General features: G+C 44.1%; 1 protein-coding gene across 1 annotated transcript in view; it reads right to left on the reverse strand.

Moving 5' to 3' along the window:
* Positions 1-14,609, reverse strand: part of acsl6 (acyl-CoA synthetase long chain family member 6) — a 68,167-nt gene that overhangs the window by 49,290 nt on the left and 4,268 nt on the right. The gene's annotated exons all lie outside the window — the stretch shown is intronic.

Raw genomic sequence — 14,609 nt, forward strand, 5'->3', positions numbered from 1 at the left:
ATTAGATTATAAATTAGCTATAAGTTTGACTATATGACATCACAAACTGATGTATTTTTGCTGAATTTTATGTTTGCAATCAATGATCAAACCAAGCTGGTTATTTTGTCTTTGATGCATGATTTGGAGCGGCAGATTAAATTCTCTGAGAGCAAGGAACGGATACTGATATGCTTTTCTTTCCTTACTATGACAACAAAACAATTTTCTGTTTCGAAGATTTGGACAGAGGTCACTCTGACAGCGGATGAATTGTTGTCCAAGCAGCTGAAAGGTTTCAAAGGAACAAATACTCTCACATTCGTAACACAAGAACATTTTTCAAACTTCTTAGTTATGTCGATTTTTGTGTTGATTATGACTAGTTAAAGTTTACTTGATGACAAAAATAAGTCGCTCTTCTAGAGTGTCAGCTTTAGTTTTGTACTTTATGGCCACTGGAAGGTTCTAGAAGACACCAGAACATTCTAGAAAGCACAAAAACATTCCAGCAAGCATCAGATCCTAAAAGATACTGGAATATCTGGTGTTTGGACCCCGGGGCCAAAATTCCCTAGTTTGCTTATTTCAAGAATGCAGAATATTTTTATAAAAACGGTCATATAGTACAAACTAATGCCAAAGGTATGTTTAATCCAACAGAACTAAATGGAACACTGAGGTATACTTGCTCTTAGTTCAGCCTGCAACAGCACATGTAAAGACACACATTTAGTAAAATAGGTACGTTAGTAAAATATTATGTGTCAAAGGGTTAGTAGAGCATTAAAGTGAAGGGCGCAGGGTTTTCATTCACCGTTGCTCTCGTCACTTAGCCTGCAATAGTGTCATTTACCCCCCCCAAAAAAAACACAACTAAATGTCAACAGAGCATACAAAGAAATCTGAAAGAAACGTACTTATAGAAAATGTATAAACTATGTATTTAATGTTTCAAGCAAGAGTTTGGCTTTTGAGACACAATGTTTCTACAATTAATTCATTTAATGTATTCAGTGTATGGTGTATTAGGTATAATGTACTGGGTGTATTAAGTAATACTTAATGATAATTTACTTATGTATTACTTAATCTATTAATTTACTTCATGTTTATCTCACACACACACACACACACACACACACACACACACACACACACACACACACACACCTTAAAAAAATACTAGGAAGGTGATCAGGAATCGTTGCTATTCTGGTAAAGTTTTATGCAGCTACTCGTGTGATGAACGTTGGTTCATATGGTGGAAAGAAAAACTGCACTTTAGAATCACACATCTGCATCTAAGTCTCTCTTTCTCCTAATGTAATGAACACATTGAATTTTCTACAAGATATACGTCGCTTTGGAGAAAAGCGTCCGCTAAATGAATAAATGTAAACGTATTATATCTATAGTTTGAAGGATGCCCTGTGTACATTGCACATGTGACTGGAGTACACTGGGGGGCTCACACCTGCAGCTGATCTAGGTTGTTGAACCCTTGTTTGGGGACCATATGGGGAAGTGATGGGTTTGTAGAAAGCAGCACATGCAGGGTGTGGAAGTGAACTGGAGTTTTTATGTGTTGTGCATGACTGACAGCTTCCTGTGACCGGTGGTTTGGACTGTCTCTCACACACACACACACACACACACACACACACACACACCATCTGAACCACTTGTCCCATATGTGGGTCACAGGGAGCCAGAGCTTAACCCAGCAACACAGGGCACCAGGGGGAGGGGACACACCCAGGACAGGACGCCAGTCCATCACAAGGCACTCCAAGCAGGACTCGAACCCCAGACCCATTGGAGAGCAGGACCTGGTCCAGCCTACTGCACCACCGCACCACCCTGTCTTTAAACCAAGTCCAGATTCCTTTTAATAATGATAGTACACCTTCAGTTGTAAGAATTGTTTGAAGCGTTTGGAATGAACTATGAATTGACCTTAAATATGAGGCAAAAAACCAAATCAAAAATTGAGGTGTGAAGAATTTTTTTTTAAAATTTATTTTGCTAAAAAAGCTCTTTAAATTAGTTAAATAAATGCTTAAATCTGAATTAAATTTGCCAACATCTGAGCGTGTCTGCCTTGCAGTCACCTCACTGCAGGGAAACGTCCACTTTTCTGGGAAAACTGGGATGACAGTTTTATGTAATCAGAATTTCCCCATTTGCAAGTAACTTGGAAATTCAAAACAAAAAGATACCAAAGGTTTTTCCAGGTTACACAATGGGGAGGGGGGGGGGAAGCAGTTATTTGTGCGAGAGTTTTTCCACAGGTGGGAAAGGCTTGGCGTGTAGGGTCTTGTAGGAGAGTTTGTGTCATTGCTGTTATCCTCAGCATTCATGTGTGCAAATCCCACCGACCTGCACCTTCAGGCGCTTTCGCTCTCTGTAAATTGCTCACACGATGGCTGTCTTGCATTATTTTTTTATATGACACATAGAAAAAGAGCAGCAGGAACCTTAAACACGGGCAACTAGATGTCTCAAAAGACAAGTAGTTATGAGTGATCCAATTTCTCTGTGTAATTTTTGCGCATTTTTGTGTCCCCCGCTAAACACGGCATGTATGACAAATTTTAGTTGTGGAAGTTGTTACCGTGACGACAGCAATCGGATCCCAAATTCAGCTGCCAGCTTAATATGAAGAAAATTGAACGTACTCAAACGAACAGAACGACACCAGCATCATCAAATTTGCCGATGACACAACAGTCATCGGACCGATAACGGGAGGCGGCGAGTCGGCATACAGGAGGGAGGTGGCCGACCTAGCGAAGTGGTGCCACGACAACAATCTCTCGCTCAATGTCGACAAAACAAAGGAGTTGATGGTGGATCCACGGAGAAGGAGGGAGCAACACTCATCACTGCATATTGGTGAGACGGTGGTGGAGAAGGTGAGCAGCTTCAGATTCCTGGGTGTTCACATTACCGAAGATTTCACCTGGTCTCACAACACTATGCATCTGGTCAAGAAATCACGTCAGCGTCTGCACTTCTTGAGAAGGCTGAGGAAATTTGGCACGCCAAGCCGAATCCTCGGAAATGTCTACGGGTGTGCGATCGAGAGCGTCCTCACCAGCTCCGTCACGGTGTGGTTCGGAGGCTGCGCAGTACAGGATCGTGAGGCGCTACAGCGAGTGGCGAAAGCCGCTCGAACCATCACTGGAACGTCCTTACCATCACTGGAGAGCCTGTGCCAGGCCAGAACCATCTGGAGAGCCACCAGCATCATTAAGGACAACAGTCATCCCCAGCACAGCCTTTTCACACTCCTACCATCAGGCAGACGCTACAGGAGTGTTAGAGCCAGAACCTCAAGATTGAAAAACAGTTTTTACCCAGAGGCCATCAGGCTTGTGAATGACATCCATCCACCGCCTCTCCACCCATCACAGCAGACACAGATTACCCTGAGCCTGAGAGGTGTCAACTACCCCCCATCCCTCCTACACACCCACAACGCCAGTAACATCAGAGACCACAGACTACCTCCGCATAACGTGCGCACAAATACACACCCATTTCAACTGCGAATTGACCCAATCTACCTCTGCAGGACTTTGCACATGTATGTCTTTCATGTTTACATTGCGCACTGCACACTTTATACAGGCACATAACTTCGTTTCTTGGATTTTTTTGCACTAATAATAATTTTGTAAATTTGTGATTTACACCTTGTGTTTTTCCTTCCTTACGTCCTCATAATTTATGTCATAGGCTGCTAAGAGGATTCACAGAGTAAGAATTTCACTGTATGGTGTAACAAACTGGGGGGTGTGGTGGCGCAGCGGGTTGGACAACGGTCCTGCTCTCCGGTGGGTCTGGGGTTCGAGTCCTGCTTGGGGTGCCTTGCGACAGACTGGTGTCCCGTCCTGGGTGTGTCCCCTCCCCCTCTGGCCTTACGCCCTGTGTTGCCGGGTAGGCTCTGGTTCCCCGCGACCCCGTCTGGGACAAGCAGTTCAGACAGTGTGTGTGTAACAAACTGTTTACATATGACAATAAACTCTTGAATCTTGAATAAAGAGTTGGCAACATCTGCTGTAGTAATACTGAAGGAGTTATGGATTCAAATCTGCCATACTTGGAGCACAACGTAGGGTAAGTACCTTGGCTCAAGGGTACTACAGAAGTACATGAGATATGAACTGGTAACCTTCGGACCCAAAGGCTGCAGTTCAGACCACGACACATCAGCTGCCTCGAGTCTACGGTACTTCGGTGCCGTCTTCCGTGAATTCCCTGACCATTACACTCTAACAAAGTCTTAAAAGAAATGCCTTCTACTGTTCAATACTCCGCTGAAGGTCTACAAGGGCATCAATGGCTCTGCTCCCCAACACCTACAAGACTCGACTGCTGGCAAGACCTCACCCAGACCTCTTCTCTGCTCCACCTCTGGCCACTTGGTGGGCCCCACACACAATCGGTCCAAAATCCAAAGTCCAACGGTTCTTAGATCTGTCTCCAATGTGGTGGAACAATCTCCCTCTCTCACTCAGAACTGCTGAATTCCTCTCAACATTTAAGAACAGCATCGAAACACATAGATCTCCAGAGAAGTGAGTCTGAAAGCTATCTGCTCCATAAATTTACATATCATTTGTCACAAATACCCATTTACTTCCTATTGACGCTATATGCGCCTACCCACGTAATGTATGCCCGTTGAAACGATGACATCAGACAGACTTACTGGGCTTTAAGAATGGTGTGTCTGCATCTATGTCTCTCCATCTGTTGGTGAAACTTTTGTTTCAGCAGAGTTGTATGTCGCTTCGGAGAAAAGTGTCTGCTAAATGAATAAATGGAAATGTTACACGTCAAACGAGTCAGATCCTCCGTTAGTGTGAAGGGGTTGTTATTATTGCTATTGTTCTTCTTTCCATAGTTGATGTTTAAAGGCAACAGCTGGGCTGCAGCTAAGTTTTATCTCCATGCCATGAGAAGTTGTAATGGCTTTCGCACCTGTTGCAGTGCCCACTCACAACCTGGTTCGCAGCGTTTCTGGTTCTGTCACATACCTTCGTTTTTGCTTCGTATTGCTTTACCGATCTTGCTTTGTTCCATTGTGTCTCGTAACTGACATTATCCAAAGCTGCTTCGTTCTCACCTTTTTTGCATGACCTGCTTGCATGACATTATCTCTTCATAACTGCCTGTGCAAGGTTTTCGCTGCTTTCATTTTTACATTTAAATATTGTGATCATATAAAAAGGAACATTTTGTCGATATTAGCATTAATATTAATATTCATTCAATTCCTATTCTTCTGTAACTTTCATAATGATTCCAAGCAATTACAAAATATCAAATGGAACATAAATAAAATTAATAAATACTATAACAGGGTAGAGGGGGCGCGGTGGCGCAGTGGGTTGGACCAGGTCCTACTCTCCAGTGGGTCTGGGGTTCGAGTCCCGCTTGGGGTGCCTTGCGGCGGACTGGCGTCCCGTCCTGGGTGTGTCCCCTCCCCCTCCGGCCTTACGCCCTGTGTTGCCGGGTAGGCTCCGGTTCCCCGTGACCCCGTAAGGGACAAGCGGTTCTGAAAATGTGTGTGTGTGTGTGTGTGTGTATAACAGGGTAAATTACTTTATAACCATCTCAGTGGTATTCAGAGCAGGGGACAGGTTGCTACTAAATGCCATTTGGGAAACAGGACTGGAGTCATAGACATCTTTATTGTCATGTGCATGGATATGATTCTCAAACTGCATCAGCGGAATCTGGATTTTTCTCACCAGATCACTCAGGGGTCTTAATGCATACAAAATACAGCTGTATACAGTACTTGACCGCTGAAATATTTAACAGATCAAATTAGACACCGGCATGCAAAGGCTCATGGGAACACAGCATTTCAGCCTCCCAGAAGGAGTCTTGAAGTAAACCACATCAATGGCGGAAAGTTCTTTATGCAAAAGAACCAAAACTTTGAAGGGAACAAATACGAGGCTATTGAGCACAGTGAATTTGCAACTTATTCAAATAAATCCAAGCTGCTTCCTTTGCTTCCTTGGAATTACCAACTGCCAGTTGTTGCTATGGAAATACCAGCTGTTGTGCATCATGACTGCATCTAAACACAGCCATTCCAGCACATTTTAAGTAGCCACATGTGGCCAGTCACTTCGACAGACTTATTGATGCTCAGAAGCAGCAGACCTCATGAGTGCAATAGATATCAATAGAACCACCTCTGAGCAAAGCATGTATCCTGTGACCTAAAAATAAGAAGAAAACGTAAAAATAGTCATATACACTTGAAGCCGCTTGTCCAGAGCGGGGTCGTGGCAAGCCGGAGCCTAACCCGGCAACAGAGGGCGCAGAGCTGGAGGGGGAGGGGGATACACCCAGGACGGGACGCCAGTCCATCACAGGGCACCCCAAGCAGGACTCGAACCCCAGACCCACCAGAGAGCAGGACCCAGCCAAGCCCGCTGCATCACCTCAATCCCTTATTTGAAGAAAAAAAAAAAAAAAAGTCATCCCTTCCAAAACAGATACCAGTTAACATTCTAGCCGTACCAATAAGACCTTCAACAAAAGCACAGTGTTTAGAGGAGGAACCACCTTGACGTTATGTTGACGTGAAGCAAGATAACCAAGCAATAAATACTGTAAATAAAGAGATGCCGGAAACATGACTCGATGTAACGGAAAAGCGACTTGGTCGAACGACGCATAGAGGAATGCAGCAGAACGTCTGGTACCTCCCGAAAAATTATCTTCGGCCAACACACAGCCTGGCATTTCCCCAACTATGAGTCAGCAAGACGCCGTGTCATGTCTCACATTTACGAAGGGTGAATAATTAAGGTTATGTACACAAACTGAAAATACGACGTGGAAATTTGTCGATGTCGAATGCAAAACCACAATTTTTCCCACAAAAAGTTCCAAAGTTATTCGGGCGTGTTATTTCTTTTATGCAACACTAAGACGACCGAGCGTGAACAGGAAACCTTTAGACCCAATGACAGGTTCATCGAACGTGGAGAAGGCACCGAAGGTGAGGTAATATAAGACTGAAGTGGGATAGGAACACAGAAACTTCGGGGGTGGGAACACCGTTGAAGTTTTGTTCTCAAGCCCAGATACGGAAAGCTGGGGGAGGGAGCTGAGCGGATGACTAAACCTGGGCCTCTCCTCTCGGGCTGCTGTTGATGGATGGATGCTGCGGCGATAAACTGACATTCAAAACACGTAGGCAGAAACAGCAGTTTAGTATTCTCACCATATGACTGTCTAGACGCTTGGTTACAACATCTACTGTAATTACTGTAGAAGTTACACTGCTCAGCTCACCTCTTCTGATCTACAGATGTTCCATTCAACCCACCAACGTCAACAACCGCTTGTCCCAAGCAGGGTCGCGGCAAGCCAGAGCCTATTCCGGAAACACAGGGCTGAAGGGAGGAGGGTACACACCCAGGGTGGGATGCCAGTCCATTGCAAGGCACCCCAAGCAGAACTCGAACCCCAGACCCACCACACAGCAGGAACCGGTCAAACCCGCCCTGCCACCACACGCCCCTACATTCCATTCATTACAATTCAAATGATGTTTATATACATTTTAAAATATTTTGTGTTTATTTTATAAACTGTTATATATTTTAAAATTTGATATATTTTTATATAATTTCCTGAGTGGAGTGGCACAGAGCTCTAAACCAAGTTCCAGAAAATACAGCCCAAAGATCAGTAAAGGTATAATAAAATATAATTAGCCATTACGTAAGCCAACTGGAAACTGAAGAAAGGAAAACAAAAAAACTCCCAAAAAAAAAACGGGGGGGGGGGGAGGGGGGGAAAAAAAAAAAAAAAAAAAAAAAAAAAAAAAAAAAAAACCTCTGGGGGTCCAAGTACCAGTGACTGCCCACACCTCCTGGCCATTATATGTGGTGATAGAAGACCAGTCTGTGTATGTGTGTGTATATACCAACACACACACACACACACACACACACGTTACCTCCCTTCCAGAGTTACAGGGTTATTTGGGGTACAGGACCTCTTTGGTCAAGGGCAAAAGGTTGTTTATATTATTTATACAACAGCAGGTTCTTGAGGTTTGAAATTGCAAGCATTTGGTCCGAAGTGATTTCATTTAAAGATTATCCCACTTACTGCTTTGATACCGGTGTATTAAAATAGGGGCAAACATCTATTACATGAAGAATAGTTGTTTAAGGTATGGATGGATAAATGACTTTAGTCTGCAGAGTAAATTGTACCCCATACATAGAAGAATGGCTAATTTTTTTTTTTATCATTTACATTTATTTAACAGACGCTTTTCCCCAAAGCAACTTCCAATGAACTCTACATAGTGTTATAGCCCACATACATTCTTCACTGCAGTGGCTTACACTGCTAGATACACTACTTACAATGGGTCACTCATCCATATGTAAGTGGAACACTCTCTCTCTCTGTCACTCACATGCTGTGGGCGAACCTGAACAGCATGTCTTTGGACTGTGGGAGGAAACCAGAGCACCCTGAGAGAACATGCGAACTCCACACCGACTGAGTGGGGATCAAACCCACATACTCTCACACCTCCCAGGCGCTGTGACACAACAGCGCTACTCACTGTGCCACCGTGCCACCCAAACACGCGAGTGGGACAGAAATTTCGGTCCATGTAATACACCAACTCGACAAGCCTACAGCCACTGTCACCTTGGAACGTGACCTTTGTAAATGCATCTAATGGGCCATACATCTCTAATAACACTTCACCAGAACAGCCCACATGCTCATGTTTCACCAGTTTACAGCACGTTATGTAAGGTACAGCATGCTTTGACACTACCGTAGTCCCTCATACACATCCTTGAATGTAAAGCAGAACATTTCTGCAAAAGGTACAGAATAAACAGACATTACCGAATAAAGGGACATTGCTATTGAGGAGATGCTGCGGTCAACGGACCATAACGTAAGCGATCGACATGCGAGTTTTATCTCTGCTGTTATGGCCTATAAATATTTTATTCTATTATCATCTAAAATGATCCCTGTATAACAAACAAATATCGAACCCATCGAGACACATTCAGATAGATTTTGGTCACAGGACCATGGTATTTACAAAAGAGACACATTTGTGCAAAAGACAAAGATCTCACGACACGGATCAAAGACAAGTCCTTCTCGTGCAGGAGACAAAGGGATTGTGTCCCCCCAGGTGCCCTGTGCCCCTATCTCAGATCACATCTCAGGCAACATCCCACCTGGCCAGGTGTATTCAAAAGAGACGTGGTGCGGGATGCAGTTGTAACGGCGGAACGAGTGAACAGGCTCATTACTACTGCCAGGAACCTTGGAACAATCTGTCATGACTCACATTGACAAAGTGTAAACTTAAATTTTTTTTGTCATTTAATTTACAGAAAAATTGAAGACACGATACAGAAATTTGTCGAACGCAAAATGGTCACCAATGAAATCTGTCACGTTCGCGCTTTGGATGCCATGCAGTTTCAAAAAGTAATTCACAACCACCAGAACCATGGTGGAAGTTTTATTTTTATTTTAAACATTCAGTGCTTGCCTTTCCATCCAGTGACTTTAAAGCACACATGGCTCATTGTCCATGGAGACTTTGAGAACGACAGTGGACGAACTCAGGTTTGGTATTAAAAGAATAATACTTTAAAATAAATAAATAAAATAAAAAATATTCAGAAATTTTAACAGATAACTAATTTTAACTACTTGTCCCAAGCGGGGGGGTTGTGGTGGTGCAGTGGGTTGGACTGGGTCCTGCTCTCTGGTGGGTCTGGGATTCAAGTCCTGCTTGGGGTACCTTGTGACGGACTGGCGTCCCGTCCTGGGTGCGTCCCCTTCCCCTCCGTCCTTACGCCCTGTGTTGCCGGGTAGGCTCCGGTTCCCTGCGACCCCCTATGGGACAAGCGGTTCGGAAAATGTGTGTGTGTGTCCCGAGCAGGGTCACGGTGAGCCAGAGCCTCTCCCGGAGACATCGGGCGCTGGGCTGACGGGGTGGGAGGGACACACCCTGGACAGGATACCAGTCCATCGTAGGGCCACAACTCGGTTATCCAGGCAGAAAGGCAAAATACTGGAGCAAATGCAGGATAAACAACTTGCTCAAAGGCACCATAGTGAGAGGTGGGATTGAACCTGCAACCCTCAGAGCTGAAGGCAGCTGCTCCAACCACCCCTTAAACTTGAACGCACGCACGCACACACACTTTCTGAAACCGCTTGTCCCATATGGGGTTGCAGGGAGCCAGAGCCTAACCTGGCAACACAGGGCATAAGGCTGGAGGGGGAGGGGAAACACCCAGGACAGGATGCCAGTCCATTGCAAGGCACCCCAAACAGGACTCGAACCCCAGACCCACTGGAGAGCAGGACCCGGTCTAACCCAGTGCACCACCACACCCCCTTTTGGAAGAACACTGGAATTTAAATAGTATAATATACACACACACACACACACACACACACACACACTACTGTGGTCTTATATACCCTTAAACATCTATAAAAACGGACTTCTTTCGAACCGTGTATTTATTTAAGTAACTTTTCTCAGACTAAAGTGGCTCTGAAAGCAGCCAATCCAAGATGAAGGAACGGTCCTGTAGCAGTGTCCCTGAGAAAGAGTTTTGCTTGAATCACATGAATCCTTACAGTTTCACAGTTTTTTAAATAAAAAAAAAAAAAAAGATTTAGTAAAATCAGTAGTAAAATGTAGTAAAACCCTAAAGTCCATATGCCTAGGGTTTTAGAGTAACTACGTATAGCATAAATGCAACAAAACATTCCGACTGCAAAAAACTAAAATTTGCATCTGCTCTTAATGCTGAATCTGTTGCGATTTATTATTAACCTCCCACACAGCCATAAGTTGTGGAATGCAAGGAATAAAAAACAACACTTCCTGTCAACAGAGAGGCCGTGCGAAGTACTAGTGTATGAATGGCGGCCAAGAAAGGAAAACAAGGTGAAATCAATGGATCTAACAGAGCACTGGAGCATTTTTAATGCAATGCAGGCTTATGTCGGTATACATTTACATTTATTCACTTAGCAGACACTTTTCTCCAAAGCGACTTACAATGGATACTATGTAGTGTTACCAGCCCACACACCTTATTCACCGTGGTGACTTACACTGCTAGATACCCTACTTACACTGGGTCACTCATCCATACATCAGTGGAACACACACTCTCTGTCACTCGCACACTATGGGGGAACCTGAACAGCATGTCTGGAGTGTGGGAGGAAACCAGAGCACCTGAGGAAACTCATCCACACACCTACATAAACAGATAACATTTACGCTCTTTTTTCGGATCCCGCGCAGTAAAATTAGCATCACACTCGACTTGTTATTTCGGAGCAGATGAGTTCCTCTGAGCAGATAAAGCACCGAGCTCTCAGACTGCGAAGGACTGACAACGTTCTGCAGATTTTACAGTGCGGCGACATGGTAAATGCTGCAGTTTCCACCTCCGGGTGATTTTCACGTGATTTCACATGCGCACACAAACCACCTCGGCCTCGGGTCGTAGTCGGGTCCTCGCAACAGCGCAGCGGAGGAGGGATGGACGGCGAACGTGGCGAGATAACTCTCAGTGTTTCCAAGAAGAATCTTTATTCTCATTTATTATTTACTGACCACTAAGCGCTCTGTCCATGGACTATAGTATAGTTCAAGTTCAAGGTTTATCGCCATAAGTACAAGTACTATGAAATTCTTGCCTGAGTGCTTCTCCACAGACTGAGTATGAACAAAAAAAAAAAAAAAAAAAAACCCAAGATAATACTGCACAAAAACAAAACAATAAAAAAATGCCAAGAACAATACATAAGAGTAACAATGTATATCGATAATATCGGGAATAATTGCCGGGTGCAGCATAGAGTGAGGTTTTTAGCAACTCTTATTTTGCAAGTACGCTCAGTGACAGATTATTTATTTAAGCGAAAACACTCTTAGTTGACGCAGCCTCACGTGTGGCCTACCGGTGTGTACTCTGTGTGTGTGTGTGTGTGTGTATGTACAGTGGCATGGAAACGGTCACGTACACACACACACACACACACACACACACACCCAGGTACCATCTGAGTTTTCACATCGACTTATCTGAAGCTCGTCCTCAGGAAATGGCGCGAAACCGGAACCTCATTCCGGGACACACAGCCGCTCGCTCACTGGCGCGCACGCACCCCCCCCAACACGCCGAAGGCAAAAACAGCAATTAAACACGATAATTCCGCTCAAAACGGTCTCTTTTCCCTGCCATTACATAAAGTCCTCATTATTGTTTTCCCATTTATGCAGGCGGCCACCTGCATGCCGTCACAAGGAAACGCGGAGTATTTATTCAAAGCAAATAATAGACACGAGGATTGTTTGTGGAGCTCACTGGCACTGTGTGTGTGTCATATATATATATATATATATATATATATATATATATATATATATACACACACACACACACACACGTACTGCGGATGTGTCATTTCACTGGAACAGCCCTCAGAACGTCACTACAGTGGCACCGCACTATTTTAACATGATATTATGTTTAAATAAGAGGAATGACCCCCCCCCCCCCCCCCCCGAGGTTGTTACAGTGTTTTGGGTAAAAGTCTCAAATGCAAAGTACTTCCGTCCCCTGAAATTTCTAACATTTTCTTTACACCGTTTACCTTATACTTTGATGTCGTCATTAGTCGTACAAAAATTATCTGCCAACGTGTGCGCTGTATGATGCGCTGGAATATTTCCAGAAATTCAGCCTGGAAATTAAAACACCTTGGAAAATCTAATGGACTAATCACCAAGTACAGCTTTGATCCAGGAGACGTAATAATTACTGGTAATATTAAAGCGGATGCCGTACAGGAAGAATCATAACAGCAAAGGTCATAATCAAAATTATGCGATCAAACAATCCAAAATGCTGTCACTTTTGCGGTTATACTGCATTCTGGGTTGTTACTGCATGACAGAAAGCAAGACTCCTCCACCTCTGGCTGCTTGGTGGTCCTACGCACAAGAGGTAGCAAAGCCCAGAGGTTCTTAGTGTTGGTTCCAGTGCGGTGGAATGATCTCCCTCCGTCCCTCAGAACTGCTGAATCCCTCTCAACATTTAAGAAGTCTCAAAACATGATGCACGGACCCATAGTAAGTAGTGTATCTAGCAGTGTAAGTCACCACGGTGACTAAGGTGTGTGGCCTGGTAACACTACATAGAGTTCACTGGAAGTCGCTTTGGAGAAAAGCGTCTAATAAATAAATTTAAATGTAAACATCTTTCAGACTGACTTCTCAGCTCCCGTGTGCGCTCCATAAACTTTCACTAGATCATTTATTCAGTAAAAAAAAGCCAAATTGTACACGCAGCTGTATGATGTGCGACGCTGAAATGGTGGTATTGGACTAATTGGCTCTATTTTGTGAATTGCGTATCTGCATCCAAGTCTCTCTCTGTCCGTTGGCGAGATGCATTTTTATTTACTCTCAGCTCGTTATCGCTTTGGAGAAAAGGATCTGAAAGGACTACATGTAGATGTAGAAAGGAATAAAGAACAATCTGCTCGCTGATGTTCATGAAGGAAAGACCTGGCTGACTAGTCCATCTGTAGTATTCAGTCTCTCACACACTTGTCTGACAGCAGCATTTAATGACAGATAGAAGATAAGAGGGAGTGTACGTCTACCAAGCTGGGCACCAGGCCACTCCTGCAAGGGATGGCAGCACTGAGAAAGCCCAAGAATGTCTCGACTCGCTTCTCGTAAACCACGTGACAGCCTCACGTCCTATGGAAATGCGTGCGGGGGGGCTGCAAAGGTCCAGCTTGCCGTACAGCGCAAACAAAATTAATTCCTTGCGTTACCGACAGCCCCGAGTGTCTCCTTCACCCCATCGGATGTTTGAGTTACAGTTCAAAAGACCCATTCTACATTCTTGACCAAATTATTAAAATGATTGTGTAACAAGATAAATAAAAACCGAGATCAATCTGTATTTACATTTATACACTTAGACACTTTTCTCCAAAGTGACTTCCAGTGAACTCTATGAAGTGTTATCAGCCCACACACCTTATTCACCTCGGTGACTTACACTGCTAGATAGACTATTCACAGTGGGTCACTCATCCATACATCAGTGGAACACACTCTTCCACTCACATACTGAGTGCTCTGGTTTCCTCCCACAATCCAAAGACATGCCGATCAGGGCCCTGAACGGCATGTCTTTGGACTGTGGGAGGAAACCAGAGCACTCAGAAAACCCGCACAGACACAGCGAGAACATGCAAACTCCACGCAGACTGAGCGGGGATCAAACCCACATCCTCTTGCACCACCCAGGCGCTGTGAGATAAGATTGCCAGCCAAATACCCTAATTTTCTGTATTGCAATAAGAAATGTCAACATCTTTCTTCAGAAAGATTATCCTTTAGTATCAAATATACATTATCCTGCATGCAGCACATAATTGTGTCTCAGATTAGCATGTACTGTATATGTCTTGAAAACCACAATAATGCCAAGGGAGCTTAATTCTAAACAACCTGTTACTTCAGCCATATTTTC

This window comes from Scleropages formosus, chromosome 4 (genome assembly GCF_900964775.1).
Source record: "Scleropages formosus chromosome 4, fSclFor1.1, whole genome shotgun sequence".
NCBI lineage: Eukaryota > Metazoa > Chordata > Actinopteri > Osteoglossiformes > Osteoglossidae > Scleropages > Scleropages formosus.